At 42.8% G+C, this 20,810-nt stretch overlaps 1 protein-coding gene across 5 annotated transcripts in view; it reads right to left on the reverse strand.

The window, feature by feature from the left end:
- LOC6611860 (acetylcholine receptor subunit alpha-type acr-16) overlaps nt 1–20,810 on the reverse strand; it is a 90,958-nt gene that overhangs the window by 31,238 nt on the left and 38,910 nt on the right. The gene's annotated exons all lie outside the window — the stretch shown is intronic.

The raw sequence follows: 20,810 nt of genomic DNA on the forward strand, positions 1-20,810 counted from the left end.
AAATTAATGGAAAGCGTGTGGCAATTAAGTGGGGGGCGATCATGTTCGACGCTGATTTATGGCCAAATTCTGCCAAATTAAACTAATAACCGGGCATATTGGCAGTTGGTCGACGGAGCAGTTGCGTTGCCTCATTACGGACAAAAACCATTATAAAAATGGCATGTTCTCTGGCAGCGTGATGAGTTTGTGGGCGACCAATTAATGGGTCAAAATCATTTCGCAACTCGGAATGAAAGCAATTTTCGCTTTTGCTATGGCGGCCAGTTAAATGCATTTAATGTGCCAGCGAGAAAGCCTTTCAATTGGAGTAGTTAATGCGCTTATTTTCACAGAGCTCTTTTTTCTCTCTAAGACTCTATTAGCAGATTTGTTCACCATTTATTTGCTTTATGTAAAATCAACTAAATGCTCAATTGATTTCAATACTTCCAACTTTAGCAAATTAAATAAAGCCCACCGGATACGAATATTTAAGCCCAAGACCTTGCATTATGGTATATTTCCATCCCAGTGCTACTACAAAGTTGCTTCCCTGGCCTCCGGAAAATGGCTTTGGCTCCCACACAATTTGGCCAGACCACTCCGCAATTCTCTGGTTTTTTGGACTGGCCTAGGTGGCAGCCATAAAATGTCATTAAGTGCCACTGTGTAAGAGCTACTCCACTCGAATGCGGAGAATGTAGGTGGGCTATGAGACGGAAGGAAGTGTCCTAGAACCTGGTGGTACATTGTGCTAAAACAAACCGTAAAATGGGCAATGGCAAATATTTGAGATGAGCGACTAAAAGTTTGGCGAAGCTGGCGATGTTTCGCCTCGCAGGATTGCTGATAAATTGACAACTCAATTGTGAAAACTATTTGCACGCCATTAGAGGCGAAAAGACAGCAACAAGAGGTGTGACCAGTTGTGCCAGGGGACAAATATTGGCAGGCCATCCGCAAAATTTGAGCCCAACAGTGTGTCAACTCATTAATGAATGCATCGGGTCTCCTCCATCCTTCAGTCCGGAGCAGCAGTGGTTTTTGGCCCTGGTCCAAGCTGCTCGCATTCATGGTGGCAATCGAATCCATGTCGGAATTTCGTTTAAATTATGCAATCGGGACAGGAGCTGAATCCGAATCCGAATCAGAATCGAAATCAGCATCACAGGAGGAGCAGGCCATGAATTTGACATGGCAGGGCAACCACTTGGAACTGACCGCCGACCAATGACGAACTGGCGTACTGACCAAACCCACAGGCTGTCAAGGTGAGCGAATGTGTTTATTACATGAGCATTAATATGCAGGAGCAGAGGCGAAACCAGGTGCAGTGCAGCCAACAGGCGGGTGGGAAATGGGAACTCATGTAAACGTTATGGGATGCAAGTGTGCGAGTATGAAGGACGAGCCCGAAAATCTCCTTTGTTCTGGCGACAAGTGACACTGATAAGCAACTAAGTCGCTTGTCGGCTGCATTTAACACTAGGAGACGACCATACCAGTTATAGGGGTTTCTGGTATGAGAACACCTTAAACATTGTTTAAGTATAATAAATTACAGCCCTCTGAACTTATGAAATTTAATTTTATCCAAAAAACAAGCTGTAAGTAACCACCAACATAAGAAACTTGTATCTGTGCCATATGATGACATTGAGCATATCGCTTAATTGAAATTGATCCATCGTTCTATTATTCTTAAATGTAATCGTCTTATTAAATATCTCATCACATTTTACATCTAATTGTTGAAGAACTTCATAGCCAGGGCTTTGGCTCAAATCAGGCATAATTGAAACCGAATTTCGATTTAATTGAATGAAGTATGAGCTCGAACAATTCCTTGAAGGATGCCAAAATTAATCTGCCACACAGTGCATACTTCTAGGAGCAGTGCGTGTGTGTGCGTCCGTGTAGGTGTGCTGTTCGCTGTGTGGGTGAGTTACTGCCAACTTATTTGTGCGGTGTGTTGACCCAGTTTCACTAGCTCGCTGGCTCTCGGGCCTGATCAATTTGGCCTTGGGCGTCGGTTACAACTTCTCCAGCTGCAGTTGTCCTTGCACTAAGTTGACATTTGATTTCCCCCGCCCACCATTGTTGCCTTTGCCACCCCCCACCCCTTTCCCCTGGCTTCCCTGGCGCTTTTGTCTCTGGGGTCGTCGTTTGCATGATTTAAAACTATTTAATTTGGTCTTCGTCGTGGGCAGCTCCTTTTGTTTGGCGACAATTTCAGTCGTTTCGCATTTGGCACCTTGAATGCAGAGTGCTTTCTTTTTTTTTTTTTGTTGCTTGCCCCCACCTTTCCACTGAATCGTTTGGATTCGCTCTGCTCGCTCTCAGTTGTTTTTAAAAAATTTACGAGCAGGTACTTTAACCTTGGTGCAAATGGGTAGCACCCTGGTAAAGGCAGCGGAAGGGCGCAAAATACATCACAGAGAAACTCTTTTGGCCATTGTGTGGGTGGGTTTTTGGTAAATTGTTAATTACTATTGTGATGCATTGTGTGCTCCTTGTGCGCTGCGCAACTGCGCCACTGTGGCGTATACGTGATTTCTGTGGGTAATTCAACATCAAGTGCACCAGAAGCGTGCTGAGATTGCTTCGTTCTTGCTGACAGACAGGAACGACAGTCGACGGGACAAGCTGAAATCAACTTATTCAATAAGGTTCGGGAAAAGTTTTGCAAATGTTTGGCAATTCAAATGCTGAAAATCCGTCAATTGTTGTTCAAGCCAGCCAGTCAGGCAGTCTGCCGCTCAACGGCGCTTACCTAAGCAATGCAATTTATTAAACTAACTACTTAGGCATGCGAAAATAAGCACATAAAAATAATCTAACACATCCTCAAGGCAACTCAGGCACTCTCCTGCCAAGAAGTGAACGAGGGCCAAATGTGGAGGAAGTGGAAGTGGAAGTGGAAATGGAAGTGGATAAGGAGCAGGCGGAGGAGAGCTGGTAGTGGAAGTGGATGGCAAGAGCTGCGAGAAGTAGCAGCTGGAGAACTCAAGTGGCAACACACACTTCAAGGCCCGACTCGACTTGGCTGCCAAAGAGATACTTTCGACAGCATCGCAGGCAGCAGCAACAAAGGCAACAACAACAACCAAATCAGTCACAATGGAAGATGCACTGGGCGAAAAACGAACTTCATTTCTCAAAGAGCTGCTATGCAGTTGTATGTGTTTGTGGCAGTATTTGGCTTTAGGAGTATGAGATATTTTCAATTTTTAAAAGATTCATTCAGTAATCCTTCTAGTGTTATGGAATGCAATATTTGGCTTACCCACTCCACTTTTTCTCCCAGTGCATGCCGCCTTTCGCGACTTAATTGCAATGTGTGGGCCATGCTCGGCCTTTGCATTATGCATGAACTGAAACACGGCTCGTTATTATCGTTTTGGAGACGCTGCCTGCCCGGCACTAATTGCAATTAAACAATAATGTTGGCCAGCCGAAGGAAGAGATTCTTCTCGAAGAGATTTGGCACTGCCAGCGAGTTTTGAACGGAAATTCGCTTAGAAAAATGTGTGTAACTGGCTTGTAATTATGTCGCCTTTTTCGCTCTTTTGACGGCGAAAGGCGTTAAATTAAATGTTAATAGCCAGCCCGGCGGGAGAAACGAAATCAACAACAGCAACAGCAACAACGAAGGCAGGGCAATTAACTTTCGCAGTCTTTGTTTATATGTATTTGCATATCATTAAGGCGGGAAAATAAATGTAAACGCCTTCTTAGCGAGTGCATTATCAACATGCTGACATCCTGGAAGGATGCCAAGATGCTGGAGTGTTTAATTGCCAACAGAAAATGGCTTACAACGAAGTTTACTCTAGCATAATGAGGTCTCTCCTTCTCTCTTTTTTTTTGTTTCTGAGCCAAAAGCTGGAGATCAGATCTACGGAATTTCAATTGGTATTGCGATTCCTGGCCTTGCCCACTTAAGAGCCATAAAAAATCAACACCCAAAAAGAGCCCCAATTTCATTACGCATAACATTTCGACCATCTTCATCGCCATTTCCGCATATTAAGACCTATTCCCATTTAGCGCTCAATGAGCTTGATGTGTTTTTCAATTTTTCGGGCATTTCGAGAACGAATCCCAACTGGATAGCCAGCCAGTCCATGCCCCACGATTCGCTCTCTCATATTAAATGCATATCGCAATGCGAATGTGTAAATTTTTGTGGGCTGCTGTGGGTGGCTGGATGGTTGCGTGGCAAGTTGGTCGGCAAAAGGGCATGCCGCATCGCCATGCAGCATGTTTGTGTCACGTTCGCGACTTCATTTGAAATTCATGCATAATAAGCAGTCAAGTACAGGCATCCACACACACACACACACATAAGCTCCCACACTCACATTCACCCAGGGTTGTGCATCACGAGGGTCGTCGGGTCGCCATGGGAGTGGGTGGAGCAGGCGGAGTGGAGTTCCACCACCCACTCCAACCCCCTTGCTAGGCGGCTGCTGCATAAACAAGCATCCAATGTCGGAGCTAATTTTATTAAAAAGCATCGCCAGCAGCAAACTGCTAAGCTAAAAGGCAAGCAGCCAGAGCTGGGAGAGAGTTTTCCAGCACAGTGGATGCAGAACAACTATTAGATAAAATATACATATGGTATATTTCAAATGGTTTCATATACTTATTTAGAATAGATAATAAATTTTGAAATGTATACGGGTCTTAAGAAATTGTTCAAAGAAAGAAAATATTTTGCTCTACTTATTAGGATAGTTAAACAGAAGAGCAATTTTTAAACATTTTAAAGGCAAAATAAGAGGAATTGTTCTAGGTCAAGACTTATGGCTCAATTCGGCCTCCACTTTGACCTATGACACTGTCTTTGATTTGTGGACTACAGAGAAGTGAAATATCGTGGTCCGTCATCGCATTCGCAATTTGGAAGTTTCTCAATCCGACTTTCACCGTGGCCTCGAATTGTTCCAACGTCCGCCAATCCTTTACTAAGGATTGCCGCTTTTTCTCAAAGTCGAGCGTTTCGAAGAGACCGAATTTGGCAACAAATGTGGCCAGGCAAAAGGAGCAAAGATGTGGCTTTCATCGACTAGGATGCACGTCGAACGGAATTCATCTGCAACCGACTGGAAATTCCACAGATTTCATGGTTCATCAGCCGCAGCAAAAGCGATTTTCGACCACTGTAGCGAACCACTAGCTTTTGGAGCCATTCAGCCTAGTTGAGTGCGGACATCCCGCTGTTGTGTAGTGCAGTGTACTGGTTGGGTCTCCACCCAACCGACTGCGCCGACTGATGGAGTGGCCGCAGTTGTAGTCCATGGCTCCGTATCCCCAACTCGCCGACAGGACATAAAAATGCAGCTCTCGAGCATAAACAAACATAATGCGTGCCCATCCCCACTGGGTATCTCGCTGAAATTTATGCGAAACGAAGTTAGGCGAAGCGCTTAGCATATAGTACACAGGCCTCTTTTTCCTTTCTTTCGATTCAGGACCCTCGACTTTTTTCCGCCCCCCCGACTTCCATTTTAATTAGATACATAAATTTCGAGGTTTGGTGCGGGTAAAAAGGTAGGCAGCCTTTTTTCAAGAGGATTTCCCGGAGTTAGTGACTTCTCATCGGCCAGGAAGTCTTAAATGGAAAATGCTGAGTTTTATTCGACAATTGTGTTGAAAGGGATTGCTAATATATATATATATATGGAACACTTTATTTATAAAAAATTTGCAATATTACACAAGTGTGAGTGATTATGATACATGAGCATTAAGAGTACAGGCCTTTTTCAACCTTTTCTACTTAGAAATATACAGAAGATAAATTGGGATTAATCATTGATTATAATGAGGGGTAAATTTTAGTACAAAAAACCCCCATAAAGAAGAAGGGATTGCTAACTAAAGTTGGTAAAAATGCATTTTTAAGTGCTACATTTGCTTATTCATTTTAACTTTTGTTTAGGAAACTGTTGTTTATTCGTGGTTCGAAACAACACAATAAGTTTAAAAATAAACAAAAAGGGTATACACATATAAAAAACCAAATGCAATGCGTTGTTTTTCCAACTGAATGTGAGATTTTCCCTTTATGAAATTGAATGTTTTGTGCTAAATTTTTTGTTCCATTTGCGGGCATAATTTTTAATTAGAGCGACAACTTGTGAATTACGATTTAATCCCTTGTCATGGTTCAGCAAGAGGTGTCAACCCTGGTCAACGGCTTAAACCATCACAATTCTCGGGGGCTATAAATCAAGGATGTGCAGATGAAGGGGCTCCTCTTCGAAAAACAAACAGCAGCCGCACAAGCACTTTAAAATTAATCGCACGACTTATGACGCACAAGCTAACCGCTAATTTATAAGGCTTAAACCCCGTAGCAAGTTACCAAAAGCCGTGTATGAATGTGAGAACTGTACTGTGTGACTACGCAAAACACTTTGCGCATTTCAAATGAATTTTCCAGCTCTCCCCACTCGTGCTCGTGCAGATTTTTGAAATCGCTCCAATAGACAGGGCAAAAGCGCCAGGATGTAGATGTCCTGCGAGGGGTTGTGCCAGCCGGTGGGACGTCGTGCTTCCTATATGAATTCGTGCGACTGTATGCGTGGCTAGATTTTGATCGCGGTTTCAGCGTTTGCGGCTCAGTCGCTGGCAAATTCAATTTCAGCGCCAAAGCCGCCGACGACGATGATGTTGGAGCCTTGGCGACTTGGCTATTAATTCAGCTGCGTGGTAACCGCAGAATTTAATGTGCAAAATAATTTAAATTTTCAGCTGGCAATTGCACAACACCCCAACCACAACCACCAGGCATTTTAAGTTAATTTAATGGGCAAATTTACTTTTAAATTTTCCCCGCTGTGTAAGCGAATGGTAATTAACAATTGTTACGCCATTGCGCAGTGCCTAATCTGGCTAAGTGCTACACTTTTATTAATCGCATTTTTGATTTACTTTTGTGTTTTCCTACTCTGCTCTCCTCCGCGTTCAACTCTTAAATAATTTGGCACGAAGTCTCATTATCGTTTGCCAAAGGGGCTGCCCCGCCGCCCCCTCGTCGAGGGGAAACTGCTACTCGGCTGGGAAAAGTTATAAATTGCTACATAGTTTTCTGGTGCGCCCAAGCTATCCTTTTTCCTTTTCCATTTCCATTTCCCTTTCCCACTCGCACTCTCGCTCTCTCCGCTTTCACGCAGTGCTGCTGTGCTTGTGTGTGTGTGTGTGTGTGCGTAACAAAATTAAATGTGCGCTAAGTAACGAGATGTGTATATGTGTGTGTGTACGTGGGTGGGAGGTCCTGTCTAGTCCTTACATTTGGTAGGACAAATTAAAAGCACTCGGAGATTCCATTTTATGGCCCGGCACCAATGCGACGACGATGCTCTTGAAAAATTATGCATATGTTAGGAGTCAACGAGAAGGTCTATAAATTTACTAAAAAGATCCTGGAGAGAGAGTCGCAAAATGGGTATTTACATATATATACACATATATGTAGGTGTCTTTGTGTGTGTCTTGGAATGCCAGTAATGCTTGAAATTGATTTCACTTTAGTTTTGCTACCACGGTTGAATGGCTCTTTGATGTGAAACTTTATGCAGCTATTCTGGAGAATAGATAAGTGAGCTGAAATCTATATGCTATTGTACGAAAGAGTTCTTTTTCTTTAAATTTATAGCCAGAGAGTTCATCTTGAATGTAGTGTAAAATGGACTATTTTTTAATAAAGCACATTTAAAACAACCAAAAAAAAAATAGTACAAATGTGTTTTTAAATTGCAAATACGAATTATCTAATTAACTGTAGGATTAGAGCATAGATCCCCGATCCGATTAAATTTTAATTAATTTTCCAGTTTTTCCAATTGGCTTGCCTAAAATTTGTACAATTTAATTAAAGTCCTTCAGCCTATTCCCAAGTTTTTTTTTAAGGTCGTTTAAGTGGAAATCTGTTGAATGGGCCGAGCATTGAAGACATAGTCAAAGCAATACGAGCACGGGGCAAACCCAATCACATCCAATTGAGCACAATTTGTGCCCCATTCATGTTCAGTTCCACATCGACATTATCATCATCATCAACCTCATCAGTGCCCTCCATCGCATCCTCTTAACAACCAGGCACTACGCACTAGGCAACTCATTAACGTGGGACCCACGCGAGTCCTTTCAACCCGAGTGAAATGAGAAAGTGCCCCCACCATCGCGATAGAACAAAAGATAGCACCTGCAAGCACTCCTTTTTATTTTCGGAAAGGAAGAGATTATAATCTGGTACAAATGGGGAAATCCCAGCAAACCGACACAGATTAAATTTGAATTTGTATGCCAAAGCGGTTGTAACCATGTGTGCAAAATGGAGTTTCCTCCCATGGATGTCCTTTTTTTTTTGTTTTGTTGAGATGGGCGCAACCATAGTTGGGAAATCTGATGCCGGTGTTGGTTGCTCTACCGAAAAGGAGCCTTCCATTATTAATGAGAAGACAACGCAAATTAAACACACACGCAATGGAGAAATGGTTAGTTACATGTGGGGGTCGTAAAGTTAGCATCAAGGATTCATTGATATTGTAGGTCTTTGAACAAGTTTCTAAACCACTCGCCCTTTGGACTACGCCCATGTGCGGGTGGGCGGGGCAAATGGTGGAATTTGTCCGAGTAATTTACGGAAAATGCCTGCCTTTTGGTCGGTCGGATTGGCCCGACTTTTCGACTGCCAGTTAGTTAGCCGTGGGGCCCGGCAAATGTAATTTTGTGTAAAAATTTTCATGAATGGAATCGCTTTTCCTCCCCCTTCCCCTCCACCCGAGGAAAAAGCAAGCTGTGTGTAACAATTGTGTGGCATATTTTTGGAGGTCACTCAAGTGAGTAGTTGGTAGCTTAAATCCGAGAATTGTTCTCGTTTAGAGAGCACAACTCAGTTGGGAGGCAATAAATGTGCAGTACTCTGTAAATTCTGTGCGTCGTGTTCTTGAAACGAAATTTGGCATTTTCATTCCGAAGTGCGAATAAATTTTCCATGGCCACCGACCACAAAAGACGTGTGTGTGTGTGGGTGTGTGTGATGGTGTATAGGGACACAAGGAAACAGGTAGTAAATCTACCTTTTGCGGCTGACAGCTTAACGCCTTCAAATCATATTTCATTGGGCCAGCTCATTCGCATGGCAATCTTCCCAGTCATTTGTCTGCTCATCCAAATTGCGAACAGATTCCTCGGGATGGAAGAGTGCAGTTTTCTGGGTGCGGGGAAAATCGCTTTCGTAGTTGCAACTTTTGATTAATGACGCTGCCGCAGCGCTTTCAATTGCACTCTCTGCGCTGCATGCCACAAATCTGAGATGAATTGCTCGATGTGGCACAGTGGTTCGTCACTGGTAATGTGGCAACATTAGGCTGACTTCTAGCTTTCCAATTCACAACTGCTGTAGTTGGAAAAGAAAATCCAGGCTGGCTCTAAAGTCATTAAAATATTCCGCATATATTTGCCACTTCCGGCCGTTGAAACTTCATTTGAATTATGTTTTCCCCATTGGCAGCTCGAATGCAACTGTGACACCTTGTGGCGTTGCAACTGCGCTGAAATTGCATATATTTTCTATAAATTATATTGCCCAGCAGCAGTGCAGCAAGCGCCAAAAGTGGGCTAAGAAAATGTTTCGACAAACTTTGCATTCTCACCCATAAATTTGCGTCGTTCCGGGCCAAATGAAATTGCAAAGATTTGCACACAGGCGGCCCCGAAAGGTTTGCTCACTTTAATATTTATGAAAACAATGGGCGTGTCACCTACGCCCCCCGGTGTACGCGTCTATTTATGTGTGTGTGTGTGTGAGTGAGTGTGTCATCCATTTATGCATGTTGTGTGCCTAAATATTTGATGGATGTCATCGAGTCCGGGCGCCTTAAGTGCCCTTCATCATATTTTATGTGGCCTGCTTTTTATGTCCTTCTGCTTGTGAGTAAGGCCGAAAGTATCTCATTTGTCAGGGGTAATTTCCACGTTACAGGAAATTAACACAAGTAAAAATCGGACCCAGTGAGCATTCGAAACCGAAAACCGAAACAGAAATACCAAAATACCGACCTACAGGCCGTTTGCATCACCAATAAATGTTTGAAATGAGCAAAGTTATTTACAGTTGTTGCCGAGCAGGAGCCACACAATTGTAGATCGTAAAACAGATGAAATGATTGCCGGAATTGCCGAAGGGGTGAAAAAAGGATGGGGGGTCCTTCACTGCGTAGGCTGTCCAAAAATTCATCGTAAATAAGTGGGCAGAAATTCTAGGGAAATTACGAGCTACCCACTTTTTTCCCGAGGCGCTATTCAATAGTTCGTGGCACCTTTGCATATGACGATGGACCGAACTCTATGGGCAACCCTCGCACAGCATACGATTGCTTTCATTCTGTTTGCTCTCGTTGACGCTCGGCAATTACCGCCAAATGAGTCCGAAAAATAAATTCACATTAATTGTTGTTCTTGTTCTTGTCGATGTTGTTGTTGTGCTCGTTGTTGAGGCTATTTGTTTAAAGTTTCGCCGCATCCTCCGCATCCGGCAAAGCGTTTAATTGCCCAGCCAGGCGGCACCCGGTGTTCCATTCCACTCACCGCAAAAGCTGGGCAGGATTAAGGAGCCACACTGATGGACTAAAGGATGCCCAGTAGCGAAAGATAACAGGCTGGGCTTAAAGGCTCCGTGCTGATGAATGGGTTGCTAAGACTTTAATGTGTATGATTTAATACAATAAATGAACTCAATATTTCATATAACCGTTTTCAATTATGTTCTTAGTTAAATATGTGATTTATCATACATTGTTTGAAGTGTGTTTCTATCTATCTATCTAATTTAAGAGACTTCGTGGTAATTTATTTGTGGTCTCCATCCTTTGGAAACCATCTTAAAAGTGCCCAGTCGAATTTGGCCTGCAAAACCGGCAATCTCAGTGCCATTCGGAGCCCGTATTCCGTGCTGGGTAGCCAAATGGCAGCAGGAACATTTGCGCGGCTTGTTGATTGTCGCGACACATTGCCCAAAAACGTGAGCCGACTGCCAGGCCAGGCAGGAAGTAGGTGAAGCTGCAAAGGAAACAGGAAACCAAATCGCAGAGAGGGCGACATTTTTAGGGGGCGGAGCAGGTGGTGGAGGATCCTTGGTAGAGCGTCGAGCGAATCACAGAGTCCTAGTCCCCGGCGAAGCAGAGGTGGCTGCATTTAAGTATTTCACTTACAGCTTTTATGGCAATTGGCGTGAAAATTGTAAAAATGCATTTTGCTGGCTCATTTTTCTTTTAGATTCCCCCCAGGCCAGGCCCACATCGCCATGGCCCCACAGTTGTTTTTGCCAGTTGACTAAATTGAGTTTCAATTGCCGACACATGGCACGACGGCACGTGGGGAATTCTCTCAATTGTTTTCTGTTTTGGGACACACTGGCTGGCTTTGCCATTATTTATGCATGGCCAGCTGCATGGGCCAGGACACGCTCTAAATAATTGAGTAAACAATACTCCAGTGCTCCATTCCTGGCCATTTGTTGAATCCTTCTCCGATCGGTGCCAAAATGAGGACAACGACGTCGCCATCACTGTGCTGGTCAAGCACAAGCTTGAGTCGAACGTAGGCCTAATTCCAAGTAACTAATTGCAGTCCATGTGCACACAATGTTCGGGACTTCGCAGGCATTTTCGTTTAATTGCTGACAGCTCGAAATTCCTACAAATTCCCAAACTAATATCCTGGAATTTATGACCTGTCTTCGATATTCTAGTTTATTAATGCCCGTAAAGTCGAATGAACTTGGAGTGGTTCTGTTTCTCATATAATAGCTTTAGCAAGAGCTCTCTTAAAATTTTTATTGTATTTTCCGCGATGCACTTAATGTGCACATATGAAACATAATAAACAAACAAAATTTATAATATTTTTATTAGCCACTGAACAGCTTTTATATTCCCAAATAGTATAGTATTTTTTTAAACCAATTGGCAGACTTGATTTTTCAAATTTCAATAAATAAAACTATAAATAACACGTTTTGATGGAATTAAATTGACAGTAAATTATACAATTTTGATTTAATTAGAAGCCAGTCTGTTTTTACTCTTATGCATGTGTGTGTAATTTTTAGTTTCTGAACTAAAAACTGTGCTGTGGCTGGGAACGGCATCTGGTTTTGATCTTACTGCGTGACACACCCAGTTTACTTCATAACGGCCAACGCTGCGTATGCGCATTTTGCCAGCACATGCAGTGCCACATTTATGACACCAAAGCATACGAAATAAAATAAAACAAGGCAAGGCAAGGCCATCAAACAAATGACTGCAGGAAAATGATTAACTCTCCAGAGCACCGCTCTGCACAGCTCCAGTGCCCCGTCGAATTTTCCTATTTTCCCATTTTCCCCAGCACACTACCACAAACAGACACGCAGCAGATGCCATTTGGAAAATGCCGGAGATGGGGGACGCAACAACTTTTTGCTGTCATTTCGAGTATATTTTTCATTTCTATGACGAAGAGATGAGTATTGTGCACTGGACTGGCCATTCATTCATTCATTCTGGCCAGCGTACTGAGTTCGCTCCCCATCTTGGAGACAGAGATTAATGAGAATCCCCGCGTTTTGTTAATTTTGACAACTTCTGCACTGACTCCGTGGGCATTGAGTTGTACCCAGGGGCGGAATGGTGAATTAGGGGGCGTGGCAGCTAAGCAAAATTTAATTGCCAAACCCACACCCTTATACGCAACACAGTGGACGCTCATTATGCTCGACGGCAGTCGGCATTTTGCCACTGTTTCTGTGGTTCATTAAACTTTTCAGTTTCATTTATCATCAGAGCCGAGCTGGCTGGGGCATTTCGACAATTGAAATGTATTTGTCAGATAAAACTTTTGTGATGGCCGCGCTTCTAATTTAGTTGCAGATTACTCAAAGGTGGCAAATGACACAAACTTCAAGCGCCATCAAATCTGTCAAAATGTCAGACGAACAAGTTGCCCCAGGACATGAATGGGTAAAGCCAAGACCTAAATGTGCCAATTGTATTGTTAATGATTTAGGATTCCATGACTTTGATTGTTTCAAAAACGTGCCGCTCTTAAGGAACTTTTAAGGTTCCTTAGATTCTAATAAACTGATGTTTAATGTTATATATGCCTATATACATATATTAAGTAACTTTTAAGATGCAAATTAAGCTTAAAGTAACTTAAGCTATAAAATTCTTTCTGGGATCCCCAATTTCTTTTGAATTTCATCGTTTTGCCTTATTTCGCCTCACTTTTCGCATCTTTACCACTATTATTATCTTCCTCTCTTCTGCTCTCTTCTGCGTTTAATTTCTTGTTTTTTGCACCTCATTACCAAGGCAATGCCAATTACCAACACTACGCGATTCCGGGTACTGAGTATCGAGTATCGGGCTCGAGACTCGACAGGAGTATAATATCAGCACAGTACCTGGTATTTTTCTTAATTAAATTGATTGCCCGTCGCTTGAATCACTTTAATTCGGGAAGGCGACCAGCACACCTTGCCCTTTCACTAGCTACTTCAGTTTTCATTACTGGCGCGCTTTTATGCATTTTAATTAAAGTTTATTATGCCCACGTACCCACATCCGATCACAATGGCCAGATACAGCCGTCACTTCAAGAGGGTTAAACTGGTAAAAACTGTTAAATAAAACGAAAAAAGTAAAAGAGAAATAATAGCAGCTGGAGCTGAATAAGAGGAGGAATATAACTATTGTCCCGGAAATGCAAAGTTGCCCATTTTACCACCCATCGCCATCCTGGGCAGCGTGACGAGTGCGAAAAGCGCCGCCCAAGTTGAACTTTTGTTAATGAAAATAATGCAATTACGGCTGAAATGGCAGAAAGGATTTGGAGGGGGTATGGTGAAACCCAGTTGCAGCTCATGTGTGAACGTGTTTGTGGTTAAACCCCACCGACTGACTGGCGACCAAGAGGGGCAAAGACGGCATCCCAAAAAAGCGGGGCAAAACGGAGAACTTTCCAACTTGCCTGTCTGTCTGTCTATCTTGGCTCAACCGATCCGTACCCATTCTATAGAATGAGAATCCCCCAACGCTGTTTGTTTAATGCTATTAAGCGGGCCGGAAGTAATTTTGCTCCTGACTGACGACTGCCAGGATAGTTGGGTTTTTCCTCTCAACACGCGAGAACTCAATTTCCATGAAAGAAGCTTTGGAAAATCATTTTCTAGCAGCGAGCCATGGGAAAAAAGTATTGTTTATCGTGAGAATTAATGAAAATGTATGAAGTATAATTTTTAAAAAACAAACATGAAACCGCTTAAAAAAGATGAATATTTTCCATTCATATGCAAATGAATTTGCAAATAGGAATAAGTCTTAAAAATTCTCCAAATTTCTATTTATGACAGCTAAACATCAGTCAACACACATGTCATAGCTTAATTCAAAATTTCTCTGATTTTGAGTTCTACATTGCATCTCTGCCTTTTCGGCCGTCAAACTCTCATAAGAGTATAAGTAATGGAAAGGCGAAAAAGTTGTTTGTGTGGCCTCCGCAAACAATTTTCCCTTTTTGCCTTATTTATTTAACAGTGCTCAAGTTTTAATTTCTTTTTTCTTCGGCTCCACATTGTTTCCGCTCTTCAGAGGGCTAAGACCGCCGCGCAGCATCCACCAGCCCACTTGCCTCAAGTTGCTGTTGCGGTTTTGTTGCCACTTCCTTTTGTTCTTTCCCCAGTCGGCGCATGTTAAAGTGGAACTGCAGCTGGAGATGGCGGTGAATTTGATTACCGCCTTCATAATTATTGTCACGCTGATTCAGTTGACGCCTGGCTTTGGCCTTTTGCCATGCCCCATACTTGACACATGTGGCAAGGCAAACAGGCGGCTCCGGGCCAGATTGCACTTGGTTGCAAGTGGTAAAAGTGCTAAAAGTTGTCCCCATCGCAGCACAAACAAATAAACAAACAAATGGAGCGGAAAGGGGAGTGACAGGTTGGGTGGAGCAGAGAAAAAGTAAAGGCCATATGTTAACAAAGTTTATGCAACTTTGTTGCTGCCACCAGCAGTTGCACTTCCAGCTGCAAGTTCCTTCCACGAAGGGAGCAAGGACCTGACCAAAGGTAAGGCTCTACGAGCCAAGGAGTATACGTCCATAGATGCACTTGGATCCATTGTGCCCCCGATTAACTGCGGGATTAACCGACGGCTTCTATGTGGCTACATTATGCCATTCTAGGTTATTTGCCCCATAATTCAAATGGGCAAGCCATGAAATAATCCTTAATTGCTCATTTTGCTTAAGCATCTCCTCGTCTCGCTCGTCATGCTTTCGCCATTTAAAATGCCCAGCGCAAACAAAGTTTTCCGGCGGGGAAAAGCGTGTGAAACTTAGCCCTGGTTTCCTCCTCGGCCAGGTTTTCCATTATGCATGTACCTGGTACACACAATTTTAGGCCTTTCAGCGACCGCCGCGTGTGTATTTACTTTGCCTACATCTAAGCGAAGGGACAGGGCTTGGACGAAAAAGGCGGGGGAAAAACTAAGCGGAGCGGGAAAACTGGGCTGCAAAAGTGGGGTACTGCTGCAGGGGAAGGAAACTCAGCACAAAAGACGACAACGATGTCGACGGTCGACGGATGCTCACTTGCAATTCACGTGCAACGTGGCGTATGCAAAATATTTGCATTGATAAACAGCCACAGCCAATACGTGAGTGTGTGTGTGTTTGTGTGTGACAGGGTATGCTAGTGTGCGAAAGTGTGTGCCTAGGGCCATTACCTTTTCATGGAAATACTCATAGTGGTTACTTCGTGGATGGAAATATAAAAATTCCAAATAACATTCCATTAAATAAATAATATTAATTAGGGAAAACCTTGGCATAAAATCAAAACTTTTACTCTGGTTTAAATTTTCAGAAATATAATATTCTTGACTTTACACTATTAATTGAATTGGGCAGTCGTAAACGAGTATAGATTAATTCAGATTAAATTTCCACCCATTCGTAGATTTGGAATATTACATTAGTTATGAAAACATATTTATTAGGTCAGAAGACCTAAATCCAATATCAAATTCAACCTTAAGGAAATTTAATGCAAAAGTGAAATGCATAGCTTAATTGTATATAAAATTTCAATGATAATTTCTGCGTTTCTGAAGCTCCAATTTAATGGTCCGTGGACTCTTGCCTTAGATTACAGATTCCAATGCCCACAACAACACCTGTTTTATTGCACTTCAGCACGTTCCATCGACTGAAAGGCAACCACTGTGCACGCCGCCACTCACAAACGTGGGGCAGGTGGAGCTGGTGAGTCAGGTGAGTCAGGTGGGTGGAGAGGGACTCACATGCCTCAGAGCACTTAAAGTTTTTCATTTAAAGTTTTGAAAGGTAGTAGTTCTCACCGGCTACCAGCTACACCCCTATGCAAAATCGATTGGCATAGCGACACAGGCAGCAAAGACCTCAGCGTATGCAACGGAATTTTTATTATATCCCTTCAATGGCAGTTGCCATTGAGCGAGTTCTCAGGCATCCAGTGCCCCTGTCCCCAATGCCCCCGCCGACGAACTAAAGGTTAGGGCCAACCACAGTTTATTGATTAATATTAACTGCCCTCGACGAGCAGAATTTGTGCTAATAAAAAGCAAGCGCGACCTTGCCACAATTGTGGAGATGGCGTCGAAGGATCCTAGAAGGATATGCTCTTTAATTGCGCAATTGGGCGTAAACTGTCAGATTGACTCATTGAAACAAAAAAAAGAAGAAATCGAGGGAGAGACGAGGGATTGCCGATTGCCGAGTGCCAATTTTTGTCTTTATGGTAAGTGAGTTCGAGACGATGACGATGATGCACTTCATTGAGCAAAAATGCAAACAGCCAGCGCGAAAAAGGAATAAACAGGGAAAAACGAAACAGGATAAGCGTAGTTTCGATGGAGGTGCACTCAAGCCTGAGCAAACATATTTGGCTCAGTCTATTTGTGTATTCCGAAGATGCACAAAGAGATATGCCGCAGTCACGAATATTCTATTGGGGAAAAAACGAACTGACAGTGCAAACTGACAGGAACCCTAGCACTTGAAACTAATTAACAAAATATTTCAGCCACTGAAAGCGACTTGTTTTTGCTCTTATTTCAAATATCCTCTACGAATCGATTGCAAGTTTTGATATCGCAGACGGCGGCTATGTTGTGTCAGCACTTTTGACAGCTTCCTGGCTTTTATGGCATCTTGAAAACTGCATCTTGTTTGCCATCCGAGGCAGCCAACCCCTTGTAGGGATACATTGGATATTTCGATTATTGAGGTAGTGAAGGTAGTGAAGGTATCAAGTTAAAAGTTGCTTTCAATAACAGAAATTTCTGGGAAAAATAAAAGTTTTTTCAATTAAGCTGAAAAGACCAAATAGAACAAATATGTATCCCATTTACATTGAAAAGAATATTAGTTTAAGTTGTAAGGTTTCATGATTTTCTTTAAATTACAAATTTTAAAGGCTTCATACTTTCATTTAATAAGACAGCAAAGTTTAAAAGTTTAACATTTCCTATGACATAAAGTATATGGTTTGCTTTTGGAAAAAGTTAAACATTTCCTATGACATTAAATACATTGCTGTCTATTTGAAAACTCACAAGTACATGTATATTTTTATGCTCTCTGCTCAAATATATCTAAATGCACATGCTCAGCTGCGACCAGATGAAAAACGCAACATTTTTGGGAAAAACATGCGGCGTGGGAAAATTTAATGATGCTGTTGAACGCTTTGTCCTCCGCCCTCTTGGCCAAGTGTCCGTGCGGAGCAGCTGCACTTAACTGATTTTGTAAGCCGGTCAACAGAGCTTGGACTTAATTATGACAGCAGATGATGCGGGGATGGGTGGAGTGGAATGGAATGGAAAAAAGTGTAGCATAACTTTCAGCGCTCTGCCTATTTACTCAACTTTGCAGAGCCAACGGGCTGACATCTGGCTGGAGCTATTGTTGCTGGTCAGTCTTAATTAAACGTAATTAAAAAGTTAGCCACGACACGCATTTGTTAACCTAGTGCAGAAACATTTTCGTCTGCATCACCAGCGCCACTCGCCTTGGCTTTGATGGCCAAAAAGTTTTGGCGAAGTCGAAACCTTTTTGCGCTCCTCTTTTTATGACTTGTCTGCTTTTGCCCCTTTTACGGTCACTTCGAAGCAAAATTTTTGCGCATAATTAGACAAAGTTTTGAGCTTTCGGCCGCAAAATTTTCGTGGCCGCAAATGTGCGAGAAAAAGTTGTGCAGCAAAGTCATACAAGGGCCGTCCGGCTAACAGAATTTTGGCCATATAGTAGGCGGTTTTGAGCCCGAAAGCGTTGGAAAAGGTACTTAAAGTGGACTAAAAGTAACTAAAATATAAGACAAAACTGCCATTAAAGAGGCTCGGGAAAGGGAAATATGTTTCAGTTGTTTATGGATACGTGTATCCTATTAGATTTAATATTTTAAGAATATGCAGTTCAGTATTCTGTGGCCACAAGTTAAGTTGGCCATTCTAGATTTAAGTGTTTTCATTGTATCGCAATTTGCTTGGCCAGCTCTTCGGTGGATGCCACTCCTAGTTGATTGGGCATTAGGAATTGATCTCTACTTTTATGTCCTTGTTTACTCGCCCGGTCCGGTGTTAGTTTATGGCAAATGAAAATATATAGAAGCGCACATGAGCGCATATAGATTTATGTGGTTATTCCCCTATCACAACACCGCCATCCACACCTGACACTCCCCCCACCTCGCCAGCGGATGGGGTTCCGTTTATTGCTTTCATTTTTCTCGATTTCATTTTTGTTATGGCTCGTAAATATTTTATGTTCTCACATTTTTTTCGCACTGCCAGTCGCAGGCTAGGTTGGGTTTTTTTTTTGTTCGCCGGCTTCTGCCATCTCTCAACTGTGCTGTTGCTGACTTTGATGCCTTCACTTAGCATCAAGCCAAGTGTCAACACAATTTGGCTTCAGCCTTAATTGATGGCCATAATGCACACACAACTCTTCCTCAGCGAAAGCCCCTTGCTGACAATGAATTTAATGCCAGGCAACGTGTTCGTGGGAAAAATTCAGCCAGCCGTTGCTACATTCCGCTGTCATTTTTAACACCTTTCCTAGTCTTTGTCAGTCCCCCGTGCTCCGCACTTCAATTACTTTAATGAGGAGGGGGTTTTCAGGGGCGATGGACGCCGTGTGCTGGGTGTAGCGTGCAACATGCCGCAAATGTCTTAAGTGCCTCAGGCGGCAGCTTCGTTGTCGACACTTTGATGGCACTCGACTGCCAAGGGCTTCAGCCCCATCCTCATCTCCAAGAAACACACACATGCCATGTAGTATACACTAAACCAACAGACGCGGTAAAATTAGTATCACCCAAGTATCTAAATATTAAATCAGGTTTATTTTGAGCCTACTGCTCTATGCTTAACCAGCAAAACCAGACTGTTATGGTAAATAAATGGTTAAAAGGAACCAGTAAAATTAGAAATTTTATAAGCTGCAATAAAGTTCCAGGAAATGTTTTATAAAATTCCATGTATATTCGTTTTTATTTCCTTTTTTTTATTCAAGAACTTTGATAAATTGATAGTACTATTATCTGCACGAAAGTGTATGTTTTCTCGGTTGAAATTTTGTATCTCGTACTTTTCTGAGCCGCACACGTGCTAAGATATTTTTCGTGAGTCGTCGACACTTGACGCCCGTTTTGGGTGAAGGTCATTTTAATTTGTTCTCAGCCGGAACCCTTTCCCTTGAAATGGCGCCTTCAAAGGAGAAGGCCTTTAAAGCCTTGCCAAATTGTTTGCCCAAGAAATTAAAACAATCAGCCAACCAACCAATGTCAGAGCAATGTCTTTGCCTGCGCCCGCAACTCGTCCCTTTTGTATGGTCCTAATCCTTTGAAAGGCTGCCGAATGCCAAATGGCGAGGGTGAATGTTAAAAGCAAAATGCGAATCCAAGCTGAAAATGTGTCAAGGTCCGCGGATTTGAATTTAAAAGCGACCCCTCGCCCAACGTCCTTATCCCGGGTTAAGTAAGTGTGCGCCGGAGCCTCCACTTCACCCGTAAAACAGACATAAAACGAGGGAAAGTCGTGGCGCGAAATGGAAATGGGTAGGCGGCTGAGCCCGCGAATTGCAGCGCGGACGTATTTAATTTTATTCCCAACTCCCACTGGGATCTCAGCTGCAAAAAGAAAAGGGTCAAATGGCCAAAATGTTGTTGATCTTGGGGCACGTTCAAAGTCCAAGTGGACAGAGGGAACACTAATACATTTAGTCCTTCGGACTGGGGAAGTTTCAAATTCACACCCGAGTAAATCCAAATAATGATTTAGCCCAACTTCTAGATACTTCCGATTATTGGGAGAAAAGGAGGAGAAAACTGGCTAAGAACTGTCAGCCTCATGCCCTGCAACATCATGAATTTTGATTCGTTTTCGGTTGGAGTTTGACGTACACATGACGTATGAGCAATGTGCATTCACTTGCAGCTGAATTGCTCATACGCCACGTGGTGATTGCGTGTCGGCAAATCACACGTCAACTGCTTGCCGACTCCGGCATTGGCTTCATTCCAATGGGTTAATATATTTGGGCTAATTTATGCATTTGTCCCGTAACAACTTATACATTACGTATACGTCACGTGGCCATCAGACATTCTCGCCTGTTCCGGTTACAGCCTGCTCATAAATCCCTCACGTTAGCAACTCCCGAGCCGTCTTATGGTCACTTTATTGCTGTAATAACACATCTTTACTTGGGCCACGTAGTTACATTTAAAAGGG

This window comes from Drosophila sechellia, chromosome 2L (assembly GCF_004382195.2).
Source record: "Drosophila sechellia strain sech25 chromosome 2L, ASM438219v1, whole genome shotgun sequence".
Taxonomy (NCBI): domain Eukaryota; kingdom Metazoa; phylum Arthropoda; class Insecta; order Diptera; family Drosophilidae; genus Drosophila; species Drosophila sechellia.